At 35.7% G+C, this 14,209-nt stretch overlaps 1 pseudogene; it reads left to right on the forward strand.

Annotated features, from left to right (window-relative positions):
- Positions 1–7,099: 7,099 nt before the first annotated feature.
- Hspa8-ps26 (heat shock protein family A (Hsp70) member 8, pseudogene 26) lies at positions 7,100–11,594 on the forward strand (annotated as a pseudogene).
- Positions 11,595–14,209: the final 2,615 nt, after the last annotated feature.

Genomic DNA, 14,209 nt, shown 5'->3' on the forward strand with positions numbered 1-14,209 from the left:
GGTACAATAGATAAAATGGAAGGTTTTTAAGCCAAATTTCCACTATGTTTAGAATTTCTGTGCTCTCTATCTGGGCATTTTAGGGGAAAGTTCCATGAGGTATTGAGAAAAAGGTGTGTGTGTGTGTGTGTGTGTGTGTGTGTGTGTGTGAGAGAGAGAAAGAGAGAGAGAGATTCCTTAAAATGTTCTGTAAATATCTATTAAGTGCATTGGGTTATGAATTCAGATAAGTTCTGTATTTATCTCTTTGGATTTTTTCTGAATGACCTTTCTATTGGAAAGAGAGCAGTATTGATGCTGCTAGTATCTGCATTTGAAGACAAAAATATTACTTGATGTGTAATAGTGCTTTTCATATTAACTTAATTGTCCTTTTCTTTGGTTCATAGATGCACTGCAATATGCTATTTGTGGACATTTTTTTTCCTTAGATGAGTACATAATAACATTCTCTATCTCTTTGGATTAGTTTTGGATTGAAGTATATTTTGTCAGATATTCAAATTGCAATACCAGCTTGCTTCTTAGGTCTATTTGTTTGAAAATATTTATTCTATCCTTTTACCCAGAGGTGAAGAGGTGACTTTTATCCTTGATGTCAAATCGTGTTTCTCGATGCATCAGAAGAATATCTCCTGTGTTTACATTAATTATGTTTGTCTTTTTATTGGAAAATTAAGACCATGGTATTTTGTTGTTGGTGTAGTATGCTGTGTGTGTCTGTGTGTGTGTGTGTGTGTGTGTGTGTGTGTGAGAGAGAGAGAGAGAGAGAGAGAGAAAGAGAGAGAGAGAGAGAGAGAGAGAGAGAGAGAGAGAGAGAGAAGTGTGGTGAAATTTGGAAGTCTCTTGGAGAGCTGCTATTCTTCAGTGCATAGTGGAAGCTGCAAAGTTTGGCTCTAGTGCAACTGTGGTAGTCACAAGACCAATGAATGATCTTACAGAAGAAAGAAGCTAAACATGGAACAAACAAAGCTTTGTTGCTTACAAGGCCTTTTATAGGCCTTGTGTACGTTACCAACAGAAGTCAAGCCCTATATTTAGGATCGATCTTCCCAAAATCAAATAATTTAATCAAGAAAGTCCCTCAGAAAAGTGAACCTTTGATTTTCTCCTGATCTGGTTAAGTTGACAGTTGAGATTAATAATCACCCACAGTAGCGTCACTTATCTCTAGGACTTCCTTGGAAACTGATACCAGGTTTTTCCAATCAAACCAACTGAGCTTCTACAAATGGTGTTTACCATCATCTGATTACTTCTACAAGTGATGGAACAGACAGCATGCTGTGTCTTTTGCAAGGGAGACATCTCTGACAGGGAATCCATTATCATACCCAAGGAGAGTTGTCAGGGTAGCAAATCATAACATTACCACTTGTTTGTTGACTTCTCATGCATCTCAAACTTTTCAGAATAACTCTAACAATTACTTTTAGCACTACATGTCTTCTTGAAATTTCAATTTATTTTTAAATAGCATAAAACTTAAAACTAGGTATTTAATCGGATTCCTTTTGATATTTTGATACAAGTATATTTTGTGAACCAGATTGAACACATTGATCTCTTTAAAGTATGTCTTAGTGCTTGTGCTATTGGTCTTCAATGCAGAAAATCTTTTCATGTACCACTAAGTTTAAGATGATTTGTCACGTTCTTTCCTATTAAGTTCACTATATCTGGTTTTATGTTGAGGTCTTTGATTCTTTTGGTGTTGAGTTTTCCTCAAGGTGATTTGTGTAGATTGGTCTTCACGAAGCCATCCTTTTCTGCATGGAGCCATCCTTTTCTGCATGGAGCCATCCTTTTCTGCATGGAGCCATCATATTTGACCAGCACCATTTGTTAACATTCCATCTTTTATTCAGTATGCACTTCTAGATTCTTTGTCAAAATCACTTGTACAGAACTGTTTGGACTACTTTCAGGTGTGCAATTCAATTCCAGTGGTTAGCATGTTGAATTTCATACTAATAGCATGATTTTTTTCTAATATAGCTCTGCAATACAATGTAATATTGGAAATGATAATATCTGCATCAGCCCTTTTATTCTTTAGGATTATTATAGACATCTTGGACTTTTGTACCCCAGTGTATGCAATGACACTACAGAAATCTTCCTAGTAATTTGCATCAATCTCTCCCCCACATTCCCATTCTCAAATAATAGCCATTTTTCCAATATGAGGATTAATCTTTGTGATTCTAACTAACTGGGCTATAGTACTACTTGCCTGGCCTATTTTCCTCAGTGATTTCCATTTTCATGTACGTACTTCTGGAAGCTGGAGAATCCAAATTTAGGGCACCACAGAAATTAATGTTGGACTGAACTCTAATCTGTTCCCAAATGATGGAAGATTATAGGGATAATCACACTCTGTAAGGTCTCTTTTATAGGCATAATAATGTTCATGAGTGTAGATCCCTCCAGGAATCATTTTTAAATCCTGTCAGTTTCAGGGATAAATTTCAACATATAAAACTTTTAAATCATAGCAACCCCTTGTCTAATGTATGTTTGTGAATATTTTTTCTCATTTCAAAGTTTGTAATTTTGTTATGTGGGGTGTTTCTTTTAACATACAAAAGCTTTATGATTCTAAAAATACCAGAATCCTAATGCTTTTCAGTCAAAATGGTCTTCAACCATATGAACCTTGATGTATCTAAGTAATTATTAGGTTGTAGATAGGTAAATTTACATTATTCTGCAAGATTTTATAAGCCTTAACGTATGAGTGATTTTATGGAATTTAAAGAATTATTTTGGTTACAAATGATTCTTCTGTGATGATTTTTACAACTTTTAATAGCCACGTAGATATGTATACAATATATAATTTACACACACATATGCATATGTATGCATATATATATTTTAGACTGAAGACTCCAGCCAACTCATTCCAGATATTTTGCCTATTGTACAATTTGCACAAAAAATTCATGTATTATAATATAAGCAGGTTTTCAGGTCAAACTCACACTATCTCATTCATAGTTTACTAAGTGCTTGACTTATAAATTTCTTCTTAAATATACTTCTTTGTTGGATCTATGCATTGGGAAGTCAATAACCATTGCATACACCATGTAGTCTAATATTTTGCTGATTTTTCCATTGAATATTTTTGCTAATAATGTAGAACATTCCATATCAAGAAACAAGATTATGTTTGGCTAAAAATTGTCAAATGCAAAAATTTTCTATTGTTTGTTTCCAAAAATATATGCATGGATACTTATTTGTGTACATATATGTGAGTATATGTAAAATGTAAATAAAATAATGAATTGAAAGCAAGGGCACAATTAAATGATTAAATTAAGCTAGTATGTGGTTCAGAGTTCAATTTCCAATATTACTAATTAAGGCACAAGCAAAGAAATGGGGAAAATCTACTTCCATCACTTTTCCACAAAGGAATGTTTGGACAATCAAATTGCATACTATTTTGAAGCAAGGCCAGTCACTTGCACATGCTTTTCACTGATTTTTTTTGCTTCTCTTAGCTACACAACCACTTTAAGCTTGAATAATGAACACCCTGTCGTCCTTTGTAATACAGACTTTGAATTGCAGCCATGGAAATCATCTTAAAAGGTCATCCTGTCCTTTGCTTGACCTCCAAGGCTTACATATTTGAAATTCTATTTTTAAGATTCCCACATTTGCAATGTTCTAAAGTCTTTTCGGAACCCATTTAATGTGGAAGAACCATTTCTGATATCAAAGGCTCCTTTCTGCTTTTCTTGGTTTTGCTACTAAAATTAATTTTCTCTATTATAGCTTAAACAAAACTTGAGAAACAGTCATCTCTGTAATCTGTGGAGTAATTCTTATTGGACAGAATGATAATAATGTATTTTTTAACCAGATTTTCCTCTGGTCTAAGAAATGAAAACCATTTTAACCCTTCACAGGATTCTAACCTTGGAGAGTTCAGCTATTTATTTTACTTATCTTAAGCTCATTTCCTCTATCCTAAATTCTGGGATAAGTGACTAGACACAGTGTGATCTCACCAGTGCTGAGTACAGCAGGAGGATTACCTTGCTGTTCTTATTTACTCTGTTCCTATTTGTGTGTCCTATAGAGCTCTGAGAGGTGGAGATAAGATGAAAATGGGTGTTCTGATGTTCATGGTCTCGGGTAATTTCATAATACTTTTCATAATGATATGGATGCTATTCCCAGAACCTGGCGAGTTTATATCATAGGTAATTATTTTCTGCCTATCTACAGCATTCTAAATTTCAATTAGATAGGCGATTCTTCAATTCTACTGGTAAAGCCATTATTGTAAAAAGCAAGTTGCTTGACTAGAACAAATTACTTCTGCCTCTTAGCAGAAGGAAAAAGGGCATCTATGCCCAGCCTACAAGGCGCCAGCATTTTTCAGGTGTGAAAGCTAGGAATACAGATTCTCTTTGCTCAAGATGATATGTAAGTTTCTGTATGTCTGTGTAGTTGTGTGTTTATGTGTGGAGGGGGTGTTGCTTTATTTTCTATATTTTTTTACTTAATTATCCTTAAAACTTTTCTATAAATTCTACCAAACACTGAATTCTCATTCAGTATTCTCTGTAATTTTAAATAGAAGTGTTAAAAGTAGAAAACACAATTGATAGATTTATTTTTTTGATCTAAAACTGTTTGAATTTCAAAACTTTGTGCTGCTGTCTTCTACAGTACAAAAGTCCAAAGGGAAAGATGTATCCATTCCACTTACATACATAAGCACATATGATGCCCATTTTCTATAAGAAAATTTTACGTATAGGTATACTGATTACTTGTATTCCAATAAGCACAGTTTTCTGTCATTAATCTCTAAACGATGTTGGAATAATCTATCTTTTCCTTTTTTTTTCTTTTTACATTCCTTAGACTTGTTGTTCTGCCTTCAGTGTAATTGTTCTTATTTGAGAACTTGTTTGGAGGTTGTAACAGGAGAGTACAGCTTTTTATCTGTCTCTGACTAAAGACTGGTCCTTGTCCATTCCAAGAATGTTATCCTCGTCGCCCAAGCAGAGCACAGGAGCAGTGAAGAGGAAGAGGGCACCCACTTAACCAGCCAGACCAGCCGAATTAACCCTGGCAATGAGCAGTTAAACAGATATCTCATCCTGGTTTGCCTCACATAATTTCTCCTATTTGGGTTCTAATTATTGATTTTTTTAGTCTCTCCTTTCCCTTCCATCATCACTTAAATGGTCTAGGTCTTCCTTTTAACCTTTTTGTTCCTGCAAATAGAGAATCTTGGGGTGTGTATTTAAAAAGGTGAAAACTACACATATTGGACAATGTGTGTGTGTGTGTGTGTGTGTGTGTGTGTGTGTGTGTGTGTGCGTGCGTGTGTGTAAGGGCAAACCCACCACAATTCTTTATGTATATTTCCTTCATTCTTCCCACATATTCTGAACCAGCTGATTTTTTTCTCCTCTCAAAGTTATAAAGAAAGAATTTATAGATCTTTAACAAAGATATGGAATACTTCAGTTTAGTCATAAGACCATAAATGTTACCTTGTCATTGGTGTGATGTCTATGAAAATCTCCATGATAATGTGTGTATAATGAAATACACAGCTGATAATAATTACACTCAAACACATTATTAAGCATCCTCATTTTCAATTCCTTTATCTTATTCTCCTCAAGTAAAAAAGTAAATCTTTTCCAGTTTATATCCCTTTTTGTTCTTAACTCTGTCTTGGAATGGAGGAAGGACTATACAGTCATAGTTCTTTTAAGATGAAGGCCATAGATTGAATGCATTTGTAAAGCTTCTTAGAGCTTTACAATTCCATTTACAGAAAGTTGTTTTCTTTTTCATGTCTGAGAGGAAGTTAAAGTGACATAAAATATATTTTTTGTATTATGATCTGCCCTCTGTTCTAGGAAATGGATTTTTGGACACAAAAAATTAGTAAAACATTAATAATTTACTCATTCATTCATTCCCATGATGACCTCCTAAAAGTCAGGAATTGTTTTGTTGTTTGTCATAGGATGAAAACAAAGGAGGATTACATTTTCTTGTTGTTTGATTTTTAGTTATTTTTCTCTCCCTTTAGCCAATAGAATCAGTGAATGATTAGACAAATGTTTATTTCAGTTTGTAGTAGAAAGCAAAAGAAAGTAACATTATAAAACTTTATTCCAGACATAGTTCATGATAGGGCAAATACCTCAAAAAGAAAAAAAAAGAAAAAGAAAAAATCCTGAGTGTAAGAAATTTCAAATGGAAAGTGAGTGAAAGGAGGGCAAGCTTTAAGAGTCTGGGGGAATGCTACTCCTGAACTCTACCTTCCTGACAGGATGGTGATTTCAGAAATGAAAGTGGTTGTTTGACGATCTTTACTACCAGGGAGAAAAGAACATCTGCAAGCATATGAAGAGATGAGGAAAGTTCCCAAGAATATTACAAATGTAATTTATAGTATGTATTTGGATGTTTTGCCAGCATACATGTCTGTGCACCATGTGAGTATAATGTCTGAAGAAGGCAGAGAAGACATTTGATCCTCTGGGAGCAGAGCTTCAGATGGTGGTGAGCCACCATGTGAGTGCTGGGAATGGAACCCTGGTTCCCTGCAAGAGGAGCCAGTGTTTAATTCACTGAGCCCCAGCTCTGTGACTGAGGTCATTAATGCTTCTGTAAAATTTCAAGCAATAATATTTAAAATTAATATTATTTTATTTGAATGTTTTAATTGTTCAATGAAGGCTGTAGAAAATGCAAATGAACTAAAATATTTTGGATATCACATTTCCATATTAAGGTGAATAGATTAAGCAGCTTTACATGTGATAGACATATCACAGAATTCTTAATGCAGAACATCCATGGTATCCTACTTATCCTATCTTTTCTTTTCCAGGATTGTATTTATGTGTAATGATTATCCATTATCATCTGAAAATACCCTAATAGAAGCTAAATAACTTGAGTAAGAAAAGGAATATTATATTTGCATGAATTTTTATAGTATTTAATTATAATTATTTTTATTTTGATTACTCTGATAATATATCAAAATTTTAATGCATACAATATATTTTTAAATATTTATAGGATAATCTAATGATCAACGATTCCACATATGTACATATTATTGAATCAGATTTCTGTCACTGCTACAGGTTACATGAGAAAATAATAATAAAAAATTGGGTAGCTCAAAATTTCAGAGTCCATAATCAACTGACTCCATTTCTGAGATCCTGCTATGAAGTGTGGAGCTCATCATCAGAGGGTAAAAGAAGTGGCCAAACGTCCCTGTAGTAGTTTGAAAAGGTCTGGGCTCCATAAACTCGTGTTTAAATTCTTGGCCCATAGAGAGTGGCACCATTAGGAAATGTGGTCTTGGGTCTCATTGAACGTGGATCCAGCTCTCAGGTCTCTGTGTGGTCTCATCGTCAGCACAGCCGGGCACACGCAAGCAACTGTGACTAAGGGATCTGTAGTTGGGATTGATCTTGGTACCACCTACTCCTGTGTGTGTGTCTTCCAGCATGAAAAGGTGGAAATGATTGCCAATGACCAGGGTAACTGCGCCACGCCGAGCTATGTTGCTTTCACTGACACAGAATGATTGGGAATGCGGCCAAGGATCAGGTTGAAATGAACCCCACCAACACAGTTTTTGATGCCAAACGTCTGACCGGACGTAGCTTGGATGATGCTGTTGTTCATGAAGCACTGGCCCTTCATGGTGGTGAATGATGCAGGCAGGCAGGCCCAAGGTTCAAATTGAATACAAAGGGGAGACAAAAAGTCTCTGCCCAGAGGAGGTGTCTTCAATGGTTCTGACAAAGATGGAGGAAATTGCAGAAGCTTAGGTAGGAAAGACTGTTACCAATGCTGTGTCACAGTGCCAGCTTACGTCAATGACTCTCAGAGGCAGGCAACAAAAGATGCTGGAACTATTGCTGGCCTCAATGTGCTTTTAATTATCAATAAACCAAGGCAAGATTGATGATGAAGACAAACAGAAGGTTCTTGACAAGTGCAATGAAATTATCAGCTGGCTGGATAAGGACCAGACTGACCGAAGAGAAGGAAGAATTTGAGCATCGGCAGAGAGAATTGGAGAAGGTCTGCAACCCTGTCATTACCAAGCTGTACCAGAGTGCTGGTGGCATGCCTGGAGGAATGCCTTGTGACTTCCCTAGTGGAGGAGTGCTTCTTCAGGCCCCACCATTGAAGAGGTGGATTAAGTCAGTCCAAGAAGAGGGTGTAGCATTGTTCCAGAGGGACCCAAAACAAGTAACATGGAATAATAAAACTATTTAAATTGGAGCAAAAAAAAGGAAATGTGGTCTTTTTGGAGTAGGTGTGCCCTTGTTGGAGCAGCAAGTGTGTCTCTGTGAGGGTGTGGGCTTTGAGGACTGCTCTGCTCAAGCTCTGGCAAGTATAGGACAGTTCTTCTGCTGCCTTCAGATCACCATGATAGTCATGGACTCGCCCTTTGAAACTCTAAATAAATCCCCAAAGAAAGAAAATACTTTCTTTTATAAGTTTCCACGGTCTAAACCTTAACAATTACAGTTTATATTTTAGTATCAGTCACGGTTGTGTCACTTTAACTAATTTCTATTATTTTCTATAAAAATATTTGGATTGATTCCAAAATAATTTTATACATTCATTTTTTTCTCTCTCTATCAATGTAATCACTGCCAGTATTGCCCATCAAACCTAACAAATCACAAAATGTTATGGTAAAGAGAGATCCAGTATCAAAGGGCTCTTTCTCTCAAACAGTGTTTGGTAAATGGTGGTTTGTGATCCTAGATGAATGGGAGTGAGAACATCAATACAATATGCCGTGCATAGATACGCACTGTGATTTTTAGGGCAAACTTGATGGAATGTAGTACTTCATTTTGAAGTGAAGAAATTTTGTTAAAAAAGAAATAACACCAATTTTTAGGTTTTCTGATGGCATCTGATCCATATCAAAGGCTGGGATTCCTTGTAGTATTTCATTAGGCTTGTCAAGAAGATTTATTCATAAATGAGAATAAATGAGTATGTCAGCATAAGTTATTGTGGTAATTTGTGAAACTGTTAATGAGATATTTTCAGAGCTCATAAATGGGAAGAGCTATGTCTGTAAATTACTGCACAGCGATTTTATTTTGATACAGTGAGTGAGTGGATATTTTATCATAGACAACACACTGATGCATCAGTGAGCTGAAGATGAACAATTAACTGTTCCAGGGAAAGAGTTTGATGGTATTTAGAGATAGTTAACACTTACCAAAAGAATGTGGAGAGGAAAGATGATTACTTTGAAAGCATTAAATATGTTTTGAACATTTCGGAACATAAATCATAACCATTAGCAAATCAGGAACAAGAATATACATATATGAAACAACAACTAACAGAAAAAGGAAAAAAAATGTATAAGACAGCAAAAGAAATATGGGAGAAATTGGGAAGAGGAAAGAAATGGAGAAATGGTATAATTCCCCTGTAATTTAAAATAAAATAAAAATGAATTACCCCAAGATAAAAACATTGCATCAAAATATTTCACTATATACTGGTATGTTGTTCTTAAATTAAGACTCAAACATAATGTATAAAATAATTCTTTAAGGGAAAATATACATTAATCGGGATTCTGCACTGACAATTACATCATAGGTATTCAATTTTTTGTAAGAAAGTGATTATATCACTTCTGAGATACGGCCTAAAAGAGAACAAGTAAAACATCTATAGACATGCTAATTTGAACAGGGGAAATCTCAGGAGACCTCAGTCCTACACAAAGAATTGCAGGCAATTAAGGAATGCTGAGAGTTAGAGAACCAGCCTTCCCTAGGGAAGGACATACCATTTGGCTATTCAATAACGGTGAGCCTTAAAAACATATACAAACAACATTGTACACACTGGGGAGGTTGTATTTATATATTATAGAATACAAGCACACACAAGTCTGTGTGCGCAACAGCAAATTAGAGGCCACTAATTTGAAAGACAGCAAAGAGGGGCATAAGTGATGTAATTATAATCTCAAAAATTAAAATAATTTTAAAAAGTGAATTGTCTAAACACTGCAAGCAGGAAAAGAAAAATGGCTACCTTGGTAGGTACTACAAAGCTTTATGTCAGTAAGAAACAATAAAGCATAGACTATAGCAGGGAATAGTTCTACCCTCAAAAGCACTGACACTGGCAACATAGGGTATGTGAAGAAGTTGTTTTATGGAGCTGGCTGTGATGGTTCACAGCAGGAATCCCATTGCTTGGCAGACTGTAAGACTGAGCTACTGAATGAAGTCTTCCCTTAAAAAATATCCAACAAGATAACAACCAAAACCTAAAAAGAAAAACAGCAAAATACTTGGCCAATTACTTGTGTAGGAGTGACTGTGTAGAGCAGTGGTTCTCAACCTTCCGAATGCTATGACTCTTTAGCAGTTCCTTATGTTGTACTAAACCCCAACCATGAAATTACTTTGTTCTTACTTCATAATTGTACTTTTGTTAATGTTTTGAATTGTAATGTAAATATCTGCATTTTCCAGTGGTCTTCTGTGACCCCTTTATGAAAGGGTTTTTTTTTTCATCCCCAGGTTGAGAGTCACTGCATAAGAACTATATCATACTGCATTTAAGGTCTATAGCACTTTTGTGATTTCTTCAGAAATATTCCTTGAAGATATTCCATCAAGGTTTGCCCAACTCAAAGGCAATACACAAGTATGTACAGAATCCATGCATGGCCTTAAGAAAAAAAGAGCACATAAATGGGCCTTCATGATACATTTTTATAAGCATTATCTCATATATTCTCTTTGAACTAAACTTTTGTCTCTTTCAGTGTACCTGGAAAGATGGATGCTTTTACAAAAGCTTTCTTGTTATTTTATTTAACCTAAGTAGGTGACAGTTGCTGACTCTGTACCATAAACGTAGAGAGGAGAGAAAAGAGAGAGAGAGAGAGAGAGAGAGAGAGAGGGAGAGAGAGAGAGAGAGAGAAATCAGAACACTCCTTCATTGCTTGCAGGAGTGAAGACTTGTATAATCACTATGGAAATCAATGTGATAGTTCCTCATAAAACTTGGAATCCATCAATATCAAGACCCAGATATACCATTCTTGGAGATATACACAAAGGAACACAATCTTACCACAAAGACACTTGCTCAACTATGTTCATAGAAACTTTATTCATAATAGCCAGAATCTGGAAATCGCCTAGAAGTCCCACAACTGAAGAATGAATAAAGAAAATATGATATGTGATAAAGTATTACTCAGCTGCTAAAGATAGAAGTAAAAAAATTGCATCTAAATAGATGGAACTAGAAACAGATCATCCTGAGTGAGGTAGACCCCCACCAAGACAGACAAGCATGATATTTACTCACTTATAAGTAGTTATTGGTTGTTACTTAAATTATACTCATGCTACAATCCACAGTCACAGAAGAATAAGTAACAAAGAGGTGTATGTGAAACACATGGATCAGCTATCCCTGAGAAGAAGTAATAGAATAGATTTTGCAGGTGGACTATGGCAGGTGGGAATGAGAACATGAGGGAATTCATTGGGGAAGGCAAAGACCTCAGTTGAGATGTAAACTAAGGCAGGAATAACCTCCAGTTGACTTTTAGATTTAAACAAACATTTCATATGTACTGTTACAAGAACAGTAAACATTAATTCCTCACGTGTTAAGCAACTGAACCACAAGTATATCGTGATGCCTTTGAAAGTCAGGTTCAGGATTTCTCTTTGTAGTATACTTTTGTACATTTCAGGCATTGAACTGGCTCTTTACAGGAAACTTCATTACCAAAATTGCGGAAAAGCAAATGGGAAAGGGCATGGCACCCAGCTTTCAGATCCTGGCTTTATTCCATGTTGGCTATGTGTCCTCTAACAAATGACTGTGCCTTCCATTTCATCTCAAAATCATATTATGCATACTCTAGAGGATTCAATGAAACAATATATGCAATAAATGGTGTATACTTATCAACCTTTATCCTGTCAGAATGTTAAATGTACTTCTACATTTTTTGTCATTTGATATATCCTTGGGAGATGTGAACCCAGTACTGTTCAGCTATGATTAGTGTACATAGAGCAAGCTGAAACTCTATAGTAGGAATGAGTATATTAGATAAACATGTCTGTTAGAGGTATGCAGAATATCCGCAATAAAATGTAAGAATCATATTATAGAGAATTCTGTTCTTTAAGATGATCACTATTGAAATGCAGAGGAACCAACCAGGACCTAAATTTTTCTTTCTCCCATTGAAGTAGAATGCTTCAATAGTTATCAGCTGTAGAACTGAATAGTTCATGCAATGCTTCTGGATTCGAATTACCCACTAACGTTGAAATTTGCTATTGCTATGTATAATATGTTAAGTGGTCACATGTTGTTCATGTTTTAGTAATGTGACATTACCCTAAAAGTATGAATGTGCATTTAATAGTGATAATGTTGGAAGACTGCCTCCAGGCAGCTTTTCTTTTGTATGCTTCAAGAAAAGAAGCATCATATGATTATGAGTTTTTTGGTGTGAAGTCTCATTTGCTTTATCTGAAAGGGAAAAAAATCACTGATCATATTCATTATGCCTTTTATAGTAAAACTACCTTGAAAATAAATAACTGCTAGTAAATAGAGTACCTTTGAGTTCACAGTAGTTTTGGCACATAATCCTCTCAATCAAAAATCTAAGAAATCCTCTCATCCCCAATTCAATGCCCTTTCTTTTATTTTTTTTTTTTTTAGATTTTTTTTTTTATTAACTTGAGTATTTCTTATATACATTTCGAGTGTTATTCCCTTTTGCGGTTTCCGGGCAAACATCCCCCTCCCCCCTCCCCTTCTTTATGGGTGTTCCCCTCCCCATCCTCCCCCCATTGCCACCCTCCCCCCAACAATCACGTTCACTGGGGGTTCAGTTTAGCAGGACCCAGGGTTCCCCTTCCACTGGTGCTCTTACTAGGATATTCATTGCTACCTATGAGGTTGGAGCCCAGGGTCAGTCCATGTATAGTCTTTAGGTAGTGGCTTAGTCCCTGGAAGCTCTGGTTGCTTGGCATTGTTGTACATATGGGGTCTCGAGCCCCTTCAAGCTCTTCAATGCCCTTTCAATATGACATGTTGGCCACAAAGCTGAGAATTGAATTACCTGATGTAGATTTTCTGTTTTTGTAGTCCTAAATGAATGTATTATAGCTTTAATTTCATTTTAGAGAACATGATTTTACAACGTGTCACCACATATAATCAAATGTTAAAACCCTTGCCCAAATTTACTTGCTAATATGGAGCGGTCAAATGACATTGTAAGGATCTAAGAAAAAATGTTTGCAGCTCAGCCTGCGTTTGCCAGCAGAGGCTGCTCTTAGGTTAGTGTTTACTTTAAGCTTACATTATATCAAGAGAATTAAATAACCGAATAGAAGTTGCGTTGTGTTGCAATTATGTGATGGTTAGATTGTTATACTCTTACATATATTGTCCATCTCATCAAAAACTATCATTTTTACTAAGATATATCTGGAAAAGAGGACTAAGCGGTATGCATTTTTAAAGTAAAAATGAGAGATCAGATCTTGGGTTCATAGTCCATCTTAAGTGAACCTGAGCTAAGGTTGAACTCAGAGTTCACCAATAAGCCAGCTGGCACCTAGCACCAGCTTCTAGATTATTCCCCAACAAACATGTGCTTCCAGGTAAGTCTGCCTCTGGCTCGTCACTTTCTAACAACCACCAATCAGGAGGAAAGCAGAAGTTAAATTTATTATCCAATTATTTTAAAAGACAACAAAATTATATCATAGACCCCCAAACAGATGTGTGCCAACTAGAACACCCCTTGCTTGTTTGCTTGTTTGCAATAAATGCTTGCTTGAAACTGGGCTCTGGGCTTCACCCTCCTGTCCTGTGGCATGGCTGAGGGTGGTATGGCACAGGCTCGAGCTTGTCAATAAAAGAATTAGTGTGATTGCATCAAAATCAGCTCCTTGGTGGTCTTTTGAGGATTTCAAATGCTGAACAGGCACAATAAAATAGTTTATAAATTGTCACTGGAAATAATTACTAATTTAGAAATTCAGAAAAATCTGAGGTTAGTGAAGAAGAATTTACAAAATCACACACTTATTTTAATCATAGTGTTTCTCTGATTTGCTTTGAAAGT

The sequence above is a fragment of the Rattus norvegicus genome, chromosome 2 (genome assembly GCF_036323735.1).
Source record: "Rattus norvegicus strain BN/NHsdMcwi chromosome 2, GRCr8, whole genome shotgun sequence".
Lineage (NCBI taxonomy): Eukaryota > Metazoa > Chordata > Mammalia > Rodentia > Muridae > Rattus > Rattus norvegicus.